The 14101-nt window shown below is 33.7% G+C and overlaps 1 protein-coding gene across 2 annotated transcripts in view; it reads right to left on the reverse strand.

Moving 5' to 3' along the window:
- LOC129216040 (protein grainyhead-like) overlaps positions 1 to 14101 on the reverse strand; it is a 117973-nt gene that overhangs the window by 73777 nt on the left and 30095 nt on the right. The gene's annotated exons all lie outside the window — the stretch shown is intronic.

The following is a 14101-nucleotide window of genomic DNA, read 5'->3' on the forward strand; positions in this document are numbered from 1 at the left end:
CTATATCCATTTAAAAGAGCTAAATTGGGGCAAAGAAAAGGAAAGATATACAGCGGAAAAGCAAGCATGTCCTCCTTAAGATATAATTCTTATTTAACTCTTTGGGGAACGGAATAGCAGAAAATGAAATGAACCCATATTGTACAGAAGTTTTATTGCTGTTTAGATCAAGTAAAACTGGTAATCATTTGATAAGCCCGAACTGACATCTTGAAACACATGCATGTTTGAAACATTTGTTGATGGTATTATAGCAATAGCTTAACGTGTCTCAGTATAAAACTATGTGCTTCCAACAGTTGCAATACTTTGAGTCTCTAATCGTCCCACCAATGGATTACCATGAAATAAAAAGGGGACAATTTTTAACTACGCTCGACGACGGGCCCACGCCCACCCATACCAGGAATAGACCATCCAGAGTTACATTCGGATTTGCTACCAAGAAGTTTATTCCCACCGCGTCCAAAAGAGTTCACGTTTGAAATGTTTCGCGCCTTGTGGTCACGAGACATATCTTTCTGTGAAGAAACAATATTTAATAATGCTGATATTATTAGAAGACCACGCAGTTGAGTTGTATATTCTTCGTTTTTTAACTTTTTACAAACGAATTCTAATGTTGAAAGACAACAAGCTGGTAACATGATATAATACAAAGATAAAAGCTTAGTTCTAAGGCATAATTTAAAAGACTTTGCTAATTGAGAAATTACAACCAAATAGTGATTATGGCAAAACGAATGAAGGTACTCTATACCCAGTACGTAGTTTCACTTTTTATTTGAATTAAACGCCGCTAACAGCCTACATATATAGTAGCTGTATTTAACCTAACAGAGCATTCTATGGAAATGCGCTTACAAGCAAATTTTTTATAAATGCACTAAGTTAACCTCAAATACACTGACATTTTTGCGTATAAAATACACTTATTTCCAAACACACTAAGATATATCAAGTCAAAACACGGGGCTATCATATGGAAAATTAAAATTGGAACTCGTAGATGTTGTAAATTCAATCATATCTTTCAACTCGAACCTGTTTAAAAGATACTAATATAAAAACAATTGTGTAAACAGGGGAAAGAGCAAAAGCGACCAAAGAACAGAAAAAGAAAGATAACGGAAGTAACAATGAAAAATAATTACAACATAATTGTTTTCCAGACATCAAAAATTATTTGCGTTGATAATTCATTTTACTCATCTTTTAGCGCTAAGAATTTTCAATATTTTTTTTTTTTTTTTTTTTTTTTTTACGTAAAGCCTTTAACTGATTTCCTGATTTTGATTTACGTATACATTATAGCGCTGTTCTAGATTAAATGTGTCAACACAAAAATTCAACTTTGTAAATGAATCGATTCCAAAAGAACGTCAACCTGTTTTCCGTGCATCGTGACTTAATGTCGAGTGAAATGAAGTGGGAAAAAATTTTTTAGACGCGATTTTATCTCTCTCTCTCTCACTGACGTAAATTTTCGCCGTAAATAATGCACCTTTTTTTAAAAAATATATAGTAAGTAAAAATAACCTTATATATATATATATATATATATATATATATATATATATATATATATATTGATTTTAATGAAAAGTTATTCTTGAAACTACTATAAATAAACCCTTCATAAGCAGTATGTTCATAATTATAACTTGAATGCTGTTCTGAAATATCTGAGTAAGAATCCATAATTTATCAGTTGAGTTCTCCTGTTTCCAAGTTATTTCTAAATAGAAACTAAAACTACTGTGACGTCGTCGGTTTCTTTGATTTTGTTTACGTAGTGAGTAAATAACATCAATTCAAAGTCACCGGAAGCAGCCTTCTCATTCAATGAATTATCTGTGCATTTCGGTCACTCCAGTTTTTTTTTTTTTTCCAAACCCATCATTAAATTTTTGGAGCACTACAGTCTAGTGCCCATTCTTGGGACAAGACTCTTACTTGGGACATTCTGCCAAATTTAGTTTTGAGGACTGGTACACCTGTTGGTATTTTACTAGTAAGAAATAAATGGTGTTACAGAATAAATGAATAGTTATCTTATGAGACTATGTCAGTTAAACTTTGATGTATCACCTTTATTGGTTATTTTTATGATTCTGAAAATTTCGAAAAAACATGCGATTTTCAAGTATGGAAATAATTTTGGTTACCTACGCTAACTGAGCAGTATTTAGTTTGAATTTGTTTTACAATTCATCTCGGCTATGTAACTGCGCCTTATTTGAGCGAATTCATTTCCACTCAACTAATTCATTTGAACTTAGGCTAATTTATTTGTAGTCAATTTCACGTATTATGATGGAATGAAGATGAATGTGAAAAGATGTGAAATAAGGAATTATTTGGGTTAACCAATTGCTTTTATGCTTCTAAATATAGAGGGGAAAGCAGAAATATTACATTCAAAAGAATCATGAAAGCTGGGGAGACATTCATTTTTTTCAGGGAGTGTACATTCTGAAATTATTGAAAGTTTACAAGATTATATTATTTTCATCTAATGATTATTTTTGTCTTTATTGGGTTGTAAAATAAACTTCTTTAAAATTATAGTTGGTGTCCCAAACTATTACCTACCGCTGACCTTAAAGAGATCAAAAATAATTAAGTGTCTCAAGTTCGGAGGGGGGGGGGGTCTCTAACTTGGCATAATGCACTTTTTTTTTTGTTTTATATTTAAAGAGACAGATCTACACATCTATACCTGGTCTTGAGGTGAAGTACTAAGGCACATCCTAAAAATAGAATACTTCGTTCGAATGGAAAACATATGATTAATATGCTACTAAAGGTAAAAGTTCAAAACTGTCCCAAGTATAGGCTATAAATAATTATAAATTTGTAAGGGATATAATTCAAAAATGAAATATTTTTCATTTAGTACAATTATTTTTAGCTACATAACTATGTTTAAATTTAAAGAACAAAACACAAAATGTACAGCATTGAAGTTTACAACATTACGTCTTATTATACTTACATCGCATTTTCTGAATGACTTTTTTTTAAATAATAATAACAAAAATAAAAACATCACAACATGTAGTATACGATTTGAAAAGATGCACGTGTTTCAATCTAGACTTAAAGTTTCTGTGATCTCCCGGCAGCCATTTTGGAAGTATTCTTACCCGGATTATCCGATTCGTCGGAGGGGGAGGGGCCATCAGGGTTCGAAAATATATTTTCGAAAATATCTGATATTTTGATACATATCGGACATTTTGATACATATCCGATATTTTCAATCAACAAAGATTAAGTCATTAAATAGTAACTGCTTCCTTAAATCAGTGCTGCTTCTTTACTTATGTTATTACTGCAATGCATCAGTTTTAAAACTAATGTTTCCTTCATTATTTATAATCATAAATATACACTTTATATAAAAATGTACGAACTTTGAACGACATAAGGACAAATTATATTTACAATCATTTGTAAAATGTGATAATTAAATCTAGTAGAAATAAAATGTAGCATAACTGATACATTTCTATTAATTTTAATTGAATTACTTAACTAAAGAAAAATGAGTAAAACATCTAATGCTTAACTACTTTTACGAATTTTATATATTTCAGAAATAAAAAATATGCATAAGTCTCAGTACACATCCATTAAACATTTTTTTTTCTGACCACTTAAAATTGCTGCATTACAAATAATTTGATAAATAGAAAATAAAGAAGATTATATTTAAATTATACTAATGATATATTAATGTTATATGAAAAGATTACTTTTGATTATTTATAATTATAAAAAAATATTAGTATGATTAATACATTTAATTTTTATATCGCAAATGTACTTTGAAAAAAAAAATATCGAAAACTTCATGATATTTTCAAAATAAATATCGGATATATATCGTGATATATATATCATGATATATATCGACCGATATATATCGGCGAATCCTGGGGGGGCAGTGAATTGAATTTGGGCAAGTCTCTATCATTTTTGGTTAATCAAGGTTACACTGAAAATTTACTAATTTCGAAGCATTAAAAGAAAACACTGATGTCTTGTGGGAGTTTTTTTTAATGTATATTTTTGTTTAATGATTTGTGTATGTAAAAAATTTCTCAGTGCAGTTTTTTTAATATTAGTCGATTGCTCAAGCCTGCTTTCTTGAAACTTGTTCTCCTGGAAAGTGCAGAATGAAAAAAGAAACCACAAGCACGACAAACCTAATTTGTATTCAGAAAATGAACGCCGAGTAGTAAAAGTAAAGCGCCGTATACATGCTAACCATAAAAAGATCAAAAAACACGTGAAAAACCTTGACACCGTCCTATTTTCCATAAATTTAAATATGCAAAACGCCTTCAGTAATCATTTTTAAAACATTTTTCTATCTAAACACAACTGCTTTATTCTTCTTTTTAATTATAAGAGTAGATTAAATCTTGATATCTTGATCAATGTACGATTGTACGTACAGATTCTTGGTGTTCTAATTTTCCCTTTTTGATTCTCGGGAAGCAGTTGAAACGTTTCGACTCTGATGGAAGCGAGGCCTTGAATGTACTACGCGTTATAGATATGCCTAATAGATACCATTATTACAACAACGCACGAAACTATAACAAAAGGCAATCTAGTATTAAACGTCATAATGACTCGGTTCTCCGTTGAGTTGAGGTGAAATCTACGCGTTGCTTATTTCGCTCGGAGGTCGTGAAATGTTCTAGAATACGAAATTCATGAGAAATTAAGACTCAATAAAATGAAAGAAAATATATATGTATGGGTGAATATACGCAATTTGAATTTCAACGGCGCATAAGAAAAACATTTTTTTTTTCATTGTTATCGTATGCTTTATTAATAAATAATATTGTCCTTTATGTGACCCACACAGTCAATTCTCGATAACTGTTTTATTTTAGCATTTATTGTTGAAAATGGTTCAAAATGTATTTCCCCCCCCTCTGGCCTCCCCTTTTTTTCTACTTTTTATACATACATGTGTAATGTTAAATAACCTGGCAAAATGTATTTTACAATGGGCATACACCTTTTTTAAACATCAAAACGTATTCTATCAAAAAATATTGTAAAAATATTTATTAACATGCAAAAAGTTATTCTTTTTCACGTGACATAATAATTATGTCACCCTCACCTGGCAAAAATTAAAAGATTTATTTAGCATTAAAGTTGCTAAAAAATGTCTTTGGCTGCGAACAACCAGCGTAATACTGTCTAAAGTTAGAAGCAAGCTAATGGGTTCGAATAAAATTCAAATAATATTGCATCAGTTCTCTTCGCACTGCTACAAAGCGTGCTTGGGCCAGTCGTTTCAGTACTTCCCCTGGTAAGTATATATTTTTGAACTTTATAGTTGCCTACGTTTGTACAATGCAATGTTTATTGTGTGAAGACTTCACGGATTACGTTTAAGTTCTGATAAAAAGAACACGTGATGTTTTTATGGATTATGTGTGAATTTGACACTCTTCTGGCACTTTGAAAGCCAATAGTGTAGTCCACTGAAGACCTATTTTCCCCATGTGCCGATAAAACAAAAAAAATTCACACTTCATCTGACCTTCATCTTTGCAAATAAAAAAATAACGAGAACTAGTGAAATATTGAATGTTAAACTTAAAAAAAATTATTTTCTTTGAGAAGCAAAAAATTCGTTTACCGTATATTCACCCATATATCATGAAGGCTCGTCATAACTTCGGACGGGCGATTCCAGAGAGGTACCGTAACAACCTTGTCAGCAAAATTGAATTATAATACAGTAAAATATCCTTACAGCGAAATACCTGCTTCAACGAAAATGTTCCGTTCCATCTTAATTGCCACTACATTGCTTGAATTCCGTTTTCCATTAAAACGTAGTTCCCATTACAACGAACAAAATTTCCAGTTCCTCGAAGTAATTAAATAAAGATTGGAGAGATAGAATGTGAGGGGAAAACCTTTCCTTTTTTTTTCTTTCATTGCTCCTGATTTGATGATTTTGTTCTGATTTGTGAATCAGGAGCAAGTCGGTGCCAAACACATTGTAGACAGTAAAAATAAGCATTTCCTTGGCTTACAAGATATTACAAGATGTTAGATTATTGTACCTAGGGATAACTGTGCAAGTACAACTTCGGGTGAGAAAATAACTAATACTTTCACAATTTAAGGTTAAGTTTAGGCTAATCTTAAAAAACTTTAAAATTAGGAATTAAAGCGTACAAAATGTGTTTCAAAATATCGAATTCATTTCATTTTTAACTTTATCTTCACTAATGTTATTTAACACGTAGAAAAAAGTGCATGTTCAATGTTCAATGGGAAATTGGGGAATTGCTTAATAGTATGTGTCCATACCATGCTTGTCAAAAAATGAGGGCAAGCATGCTTTTGATGTCATGTGAAGATGTTTCGAGAAATTCTCTGTCCTAAGTATCAGCTTGTAATATTTATTCTGAAATATACCATGTTGATGGTTGAAAGTAAGTAACAAGCTATGGAGGATGTTTGAAGAAGATTTAACTCTAGCAGCTTACAGAAGTATGAATAGCATGTAAATTAATGATGCAAATCAGTTTTACTCAACATAGAAATTCGAGGAAAGGAACAAGTTTTCTTTGTATTTGGAAGAAGAGATGAATAAGCGTTGAAGGTATAAATGAAAGTACACGCAATTTTTTTTTTTTTTTTTTTTTGAAGTGGTAAAGAAAGGAGAGATAGAATAAAAGCTGGCTTAAATAATCAGTAGGACCAACTTTCCCAACAGGCAGAGGGGTGGAAAATGTTGCTTAAACAATACATTTCTTAAAAACTATTATTCTTGAAAGTGAAATATTAGCATTCTTTTTCCATAGCGACGTCCTTTTCTTATAATTTAATAATGTTTACTTTCACACAATTTTTAAAAATGAAACATTTTTCAACCATGGTAATAGATTAATGTAAAACAATAAATGTGAAGATGGAAAAACGGGAATCGATTGAAGAAAAGCAGGTGTCAATGCGTTTGGCCAGAAGTCGCAACAAAATTGGAATTTGTTGCGAGATTTTTAGTGTCATATTGAAGTTTGTTATTGAGTGATTGACATTTTCTCTTTTAAATTTAATTTTTATTTTTTAAGTGTTTTCTGTTAATATTAAGTATTGGAGGCAAACGAAAATGAGTGACGAGCGAAAACGGCTGAATGATTTTAAATGAAAAAAATATGCCTAAATTAAAAACCGAAGAACAAAAAAGAGTCTTTAGAAAGCATTCAAAACGTGATGCATATCTTTAAAATTGGCAGTTAATCTAGAGGAAATTTTGAACTATTTGGGATGTAGTCCAGTAACAACTTACAAAATACCATCGAAAAGTTAGGAGTGGTAAGGATCTCACTTGAGTGAGCGTAATGACACAGAGGATTCAAATCGTTGATGGAAAAAAAAATTAATTTGAATTTTGTCATCTTGAATTCAATTTTTTTTCACAATCACGAGTATGTGTGTGTATGTAGGCGTGTGTGTTTGCGTGTAGGGGTATGTGTGTGTAGGCATGTGTGTAGGTGTATGTATGTGCTTGTGTGTGTATATGTATGTGTGTGTGTGTAGGTGCGTGTATGTATGCGTGCAAGTGTAGGATATTGACGAAACCTGGAGACGGTTTTCGCCAGATGAGCAGCATCGTGAGGAGCCGGTCGACGGTGATGCTCCAGAGGGTGCTGGCGGGAAAATAAAATCATAGGACATCAAAACAGTCAAATGAAAGCAATAAGCAATCGTGATTGCCCCCCCCCCCCCAAAAAAATAACAGGAAAGATGCTATGAAAAAGAAAGATTACTTCATTTTTATCACTATTTTCATTTAGACAGTTCATCCATTTCTGGGATGTTAGAATGAGTTTTATGTCAAATATACAGATGTGTGCAGCTACTGCGATTACCATTATACATTACATAATACCTTGAAGCAAGAATTACAGCAGAGAGAGATTTCTATTACAAAATGGTCTTTATTTAACAAACTGAATTTTCGTACCAAACTTGTAGTTCACCAGACGTCATTGGGTTTTTGAACAAGGAACAACTTAGCCTCATAGAATTTATTTGAATGTCACGATTTAAATTCAAAATAATTTAAACGATGTTTTATGCAGAGTTCAAATAATTTTTAGAACTTAACTCCACCCTCATCCCCCAAATTAACAAAATAGAACGAACTAAAAGCAAGGACAATTGGTTGAAAAACAACGTCAGCTTGGACTGCTGTGTCGTGTGGATAGAGACGCCATAAACACTAATCAGCTTCTGGGAAAATATACCCACTCGGAATAAGCAGAACACAGATCCCCAGATACAGACCTTTTGTGTTCGAGTCGTTTGCAAAGCATGACATCTGCTGCCGTAAATAGAATTGCTCCATGGTGTTGAAATTCGGTGGGGGAAAATTCAGTTTCCTGAACCCTTCTTCAAGGACATGTCGCGTCTCATGCAAATAGGAAACGCATGGAGACATTTCCTGCTTGATTCAGAATTATAAGAAACTATCCAGCGACATGTGGTTGATATTATGAAAAGGCAAAGTGAAAGAAACTGGAAAGACAGAAAATGATTGTTACAAAATTAATAACCATTTGAGCAACTGTAACTGTGACAATTTTTTAACTTCCAATTAGAATAGCGCTTTCGATTTTAGGTATTTTTCGATTTTACACGTAAAAAACAAAAATCACTCATTTCATATTCTGACTAGAAGGAACTTTTTTATATTTTTATTTTACATATAAGGTGAAAACACCAGTAGTGGCCAGTGTTTTTAGTAGTGGCGACTTCAAGATTTAAAACGCACTAGTAGTAGCCACAGTGAAGTATATTTTTAAACTATGGGTCTAAACTATTAACAACCTCTCTTGAAACTCAATGAGCCAATTATAACCCAACCCTTACTGAATCGTCCTATTTTCTGAAAATTTCAGAATTTCAATTTTTTATCCATTTTTTCCCAAACCTCAAATTTGATCCAGTAGTGGCTACTCCAAAATATAAAATTTCAGTAGTGGCCATCTGACATTCTCCCATCCGAAGTATTTGTATTAATTACTTTAAATTCAAATAACTGATGAATAAAATTGATTCAATATGATAGTTACATTTCGTACTAATATATTAATCATATAATTATTTCTCATTTCCTTCTTCAAAGTATATAAGTAGTCTTGAAGTGGTCACTACTGGTGTGTTTACTTTATATATTTTTCTCATCACGATTTTCACAACTGCATCCCCTCTTTTCAGATTTTGCCTAAGCACGTCAGGATTTTTTTCAAACTTAGAAACTGATATTCGAATTTTGTTTAATGTACACGTCCAAACTATTTACACAAAGAATGCAATGATGTTTTGTAAGATTTTTCTTGGTCAAACATACGGTTTTCTTCTAAACGGTAAAAATACATGCGTTTCATTCTTCATCCTTCAACTTGCGAACAGACCTGTCATTTCAGCGATCAGGGAAGGGGGGAAGGTGGTTCATTAAAGCCCCCTGGATTTCAGAAACAACGTAATTATTCATTTTTGTATGTACTTTGTTGTTTTCCCCCTACAAAATACATTGAATACACACCCTTTGCCTCCCCCTCCCTCCACCTGTTTGAAATGACAGGCCTGCTGCCGTATTGAATCAGAATTTAATATGCATAAGATATCAATATCAACCTCTCTACTTATTTCAGAGCGTACGTAAATTTTAAATCTTGAAAAGAACTCAGGCAATTAAAGTATGAAAACACGTTTTGAAGATAATAGGCATCGCAACAACATTTTTTTTTTTTTTTTTTTGTTTCAAACTAATCCCTGGGGAGTAGTGCTGTCACCGGTGGAAATGACTATCGGTAGACAAATCAATCCTAGAAAGAAGGATTGCACATCGATTTAGGTACGGGTTTAACCAACCAACTTTCCATTTTGGTACTGATCAGAATTTAATTTGTATGGAAGTCCACGAGAGAGAACTCAACCCTCTACTCTTAAATTTTGTATGAATTTTGAATTTCAGAAGGAATTCAGACTACTTACATATGAAAATAGGTTCTGAACAGGAAAAGTGCATCCACACATTTTCAAGCTCTAAATTAAAGACCTGGAGTACTTTGCTGGTTGATAGAAATGACTACCAGCAGATAAATCAAAGCATATCCCTAGAGAGGAGGATTGCGCATGAATTTGTCTACTGGCAGGGGGTGCCCACCCCCGTTAAGGTCAAGGGCGCACCTCCCTAAATGTCACGAAGACCCCACAAAAGCACCTCCCCCCCAAATGAGAAAAATACCTCTCAAAACACTCCCCTAAAAATTTCAACGGCTCAGTCAACACCATGACCCCCCCCCCCTCAGGTGGGCACCCCTGCTCCTGATATGTATTGTTTTGGAGAAACGACTGTAACTCCTGGTGCAAATAAGCGTTCATTATCATATTCCTGTTGCCAGGCAGATGAAAATAAATAAAGTTAACAATATCACGAAACTCTCCAAAAGCTGAAACCGCCTTTATCATATCGAAAATTACGGGGATAGAATCAAAGCAACACGTTTCCTGAAGTTGGCTGTTTCGCGCCTTTTCTATCCAAAGACAAAAACTTGTTGCCACAGAGAGGAAAAGGTTGAACACAAGTTTGCGTTCTTTAATTATCGAGTGAAAGTCATTGCAGTCACGCCTGAAAGATCCTATGCGAAAACAATTCAGATTCCTCGGGGCCTTTTATGTACGTCGCTCGAAACGAAGAAACAAGGACTAATGGTAATTGTACAAAATTCAAAAGAATAAGATTTTCTATCAAAGTTTTTTTCCCGCCAGGATTAAGATATTTATCAATATATGCACAATTGTTTTGTAGGAGTTTTTCAATAGTCGAGAGGAGAAATCTTGTTTAACGATTCAATTAAAATTGTCAATCGTTTGAATACATTTTTTTATTGTGCCTGTGAACGTAGTCACATTTTATCAAGGCCATGTCGCATGCCCAAAAGAAGGATTTTAAGGGTTAAACACTTTCCACAGAACAAATAAAAAGTAAACGAACGTTTCAATTGAAATTAATGTTCTATTTAGTGTATGTTCAGTGCTTTCCCTCTTTTAAATATTTCCCGCCTAAAACTTTCATTATAATTCATAACTCTCCATTCCCCTTTGCAACGAAAAAAAAAAATATGTTTGAAAAGTTCAGCGAAGAAAGAACGTGTGAACAGTCAGGAACCGCGAAGCCATTTGCTGTTAAAGGTATTGCTATTTTCTATAATGAGGCTTTACAAATGAATGCTTTTCTTTACATCACAAAAAGGTTGCAACAAAATAGAATGGCATTATTTTGGTTCATAATTTCATTTTCAATAAAATGCTGTTTCATTTTAAAAGTTAGCCCACAGAAGAAAAAAAATTGAATGTGCCTGCACTTCTTTTTGCCCACTTTTTTAGTTTCCCACGAAACTAACTCCCCTTGACTTGACACCTTCCTTGTCTTCTACAGAAGTTGTAAATAAGTTGGATGGGCACCTGAAGACAGCTCAGCTTACTTGATCTAGATCAGTACCCGAGCACATCGATCCCCCAGAGTTATTAATTCGTTCACTACGCCACTGATTGATACTAGCCGCATACATCTCTCATTGATAGCAATCTAAATGGGAAACAATCCCGAGTGAGGCAACTACAAATATGGGTGCTTTAATTGATAGAGCTTAAGAAGGTCAACGCATGTCATCATTATCATTAAATTATACACCAATACGGAGATATTTAATGGAGCTGGCTTTCAAGACGAAGAGGCAAGCCACAGAAACGAAACTGAACATAGTGGTAAGCATTGAGAAGAGATAAAATGGAGGGAGTGAAGACTTTCATTCATGAAACCAAGATCTCAAGTCACGTGATAGCTTTTAAAGCAAAGCGTTGGAAGATATCAGATTTCTTTCGCTAGTTTCACGCAATACATGTCAGCCATTCGTTGTTGTTGAGTCACATGACTTGGAATCTTCGTTTCAGCTTTTGCTAAGCCAATGATTGGGATAGCTCCCTCCATTTACTAGTTTATGCTCTAAGGTTGTAAAGGAGGATCTTTTCTCAAACTTTTGGCTAAAACAACAATTTAAACCATAAACCACATTTCCCGAAAGAATAATATCTTAACTTGAAAACAATGTCTTTTTCTTAATTGTTCCCTATCTCTGTCAAGAACAAGAGAAATAACATCCTCAAAAGCTGGACATGCTACTTAAGAAATCTGAAAACTATGCTGACTGCATACCACTTCCTTTCTTTTCGTAGATAGTGATTAATGTTCTGTCATGAAATGGGACAGTGAATATAAATCCTGCTCGTTTGAGGAAATGCGGTTTTTTAAGTTTATTATCTACTCAAACAGATTTCCACCTTTATCCTCAAGATTTTTTTTTTCTTATTAGAAAAGTGTCTTCCCCGCCCCCAAGCTGTCTTGGTGAAGAATGTCTTTTCTCAGCAGCAACCTAAATTTTTAAAAACATTTTATGTCAGGAAAAGTGAAGAATGAAAGGGATTCTAGCAATAATGATTTTATTGGTCGAACAGTAAGCAGAATTGTTACACTAGAAATACAGGAAAATATCCAACCTCACCTCGAAAAGTCTTTCGCAAAGATTTCGAGAAGCATAATGGGCCTTAATAAAGAAATTATTCAAAACTTGTTCCTCTATAACAGAATTTGTAAATCGGTTAACACAACTGCTGCCAAACTACGTGATGATTCATAGTATGTGAATTTAGCTGAGACCAGTGTGTCTCTAAGCCAGTTTTGATTTACTAGCATCTTCCCAGTTGCCAAACATCCCTAGTTTTGTCTGTAACTGCATTCGTGCAGACTAGAGTCCAAATGATTCAAATCTGCACGAAAACGGCAAATCCAGCAGACTACGAGCTAACTTGTCGTAGCTTCTCTCAACTAAGCTACGAATCATCTCGTAGTTGGCAGTAAACGTGAAATTATGTAGAAGGAATGCCGTAGCAGATCGCGTTCAGATTTTCCATCCTTCCTTAATACGCGTATTCTTGCAGCTTATAAAATCTTTTTAGTTTAATAAAAACTGTCTTTTTCTATAAAAAAAAATGTTATTCACAGGGATAAACTCGGAATTCCTCTTTTTCAATTGTATTTTCCAAAATTCAAGGCTATTCGGTGCCTCAAATATAAATCGGTAAAACACTCCCGTTTTCTTTCATTTATCCAACCATTTTTTCAGGTTTTTACAAATTACCGTAAGTAAAAATCCTCAGCACTTTCCGAGTGCATACATACTCCGGTGATTAACATCCTGTGTGTGTGTATGTAAATATAAACCTGTTTTTAACGCTACAATCTATAACTCTTATGATGAAACTAGATAACCGCTGACGAAATTTGAGACTGTGGCTAAGATCCATACCACAGGTGGAGCACTTTCCCATTGTATTGATATACAAAACTTCCTACTTTGCATATTGAGTCATACATGAATGTCCGTTTTTCACGAAAAGGCACTTCGCCGTGCCTCCTCGAACGCAGAGTTCCATTTTACGCGGGGGGGGGGGGTAAGGAAGCAATCCACGTGCCTCTAAAGGAGACGACCAGACAGCCTTAACTTGGGCGTGCATTTTAATGCGCAAAAAAGTCTTGGTGTCCTTTACATTTCTTGCTTCACTTGTCTGTTGTCATTTTAGTTATTCTTACATTTTAAAAACTGCTGCTGTTACCGCAAAATGCTATGATCCGAATATATTTTTTGCCGTAAACAGCAAAATAGAATCGTCCGATACCACGCGACGAGGGAGGAGTCAAGTGCCTTCTCGTGGAAAACGGACCGGACACTTCTCTTAAGCAGCCTAAATGCAGCGTTTATTTTGAAACACCATTATGTATCAGTTCTATCATCAAAAAAAAAAATTTTTTTTTTTTTTTTTTGAGAACGAGGCACTGCAGCAGAAATTACTTTTCACTACACACTTAAAAAGCAAAACGTTCAAGCAATGTTCTCCTCCTGGTAAGATAATGATATCTTTATGCATATAAGTTAAGAAACGAATGCTTTAAAACAAGATAACATCAAATATTGACTGT

The sequence above is a fragment of the Uloborus diversus genome, chromosome 2 (genome assembly GCF_026930045.1).
Source record: "Uloborus diversus isolate 005 chromosome 2, Udiv.v.3.1, whole genome shotgun sequence".
NCBI classification, from domain to species: Eukaryota; Metazoa; Arthropoda; class Arachnida; order Araneae; family Uloboridae; genus Uloborus; species Uloborus diversus.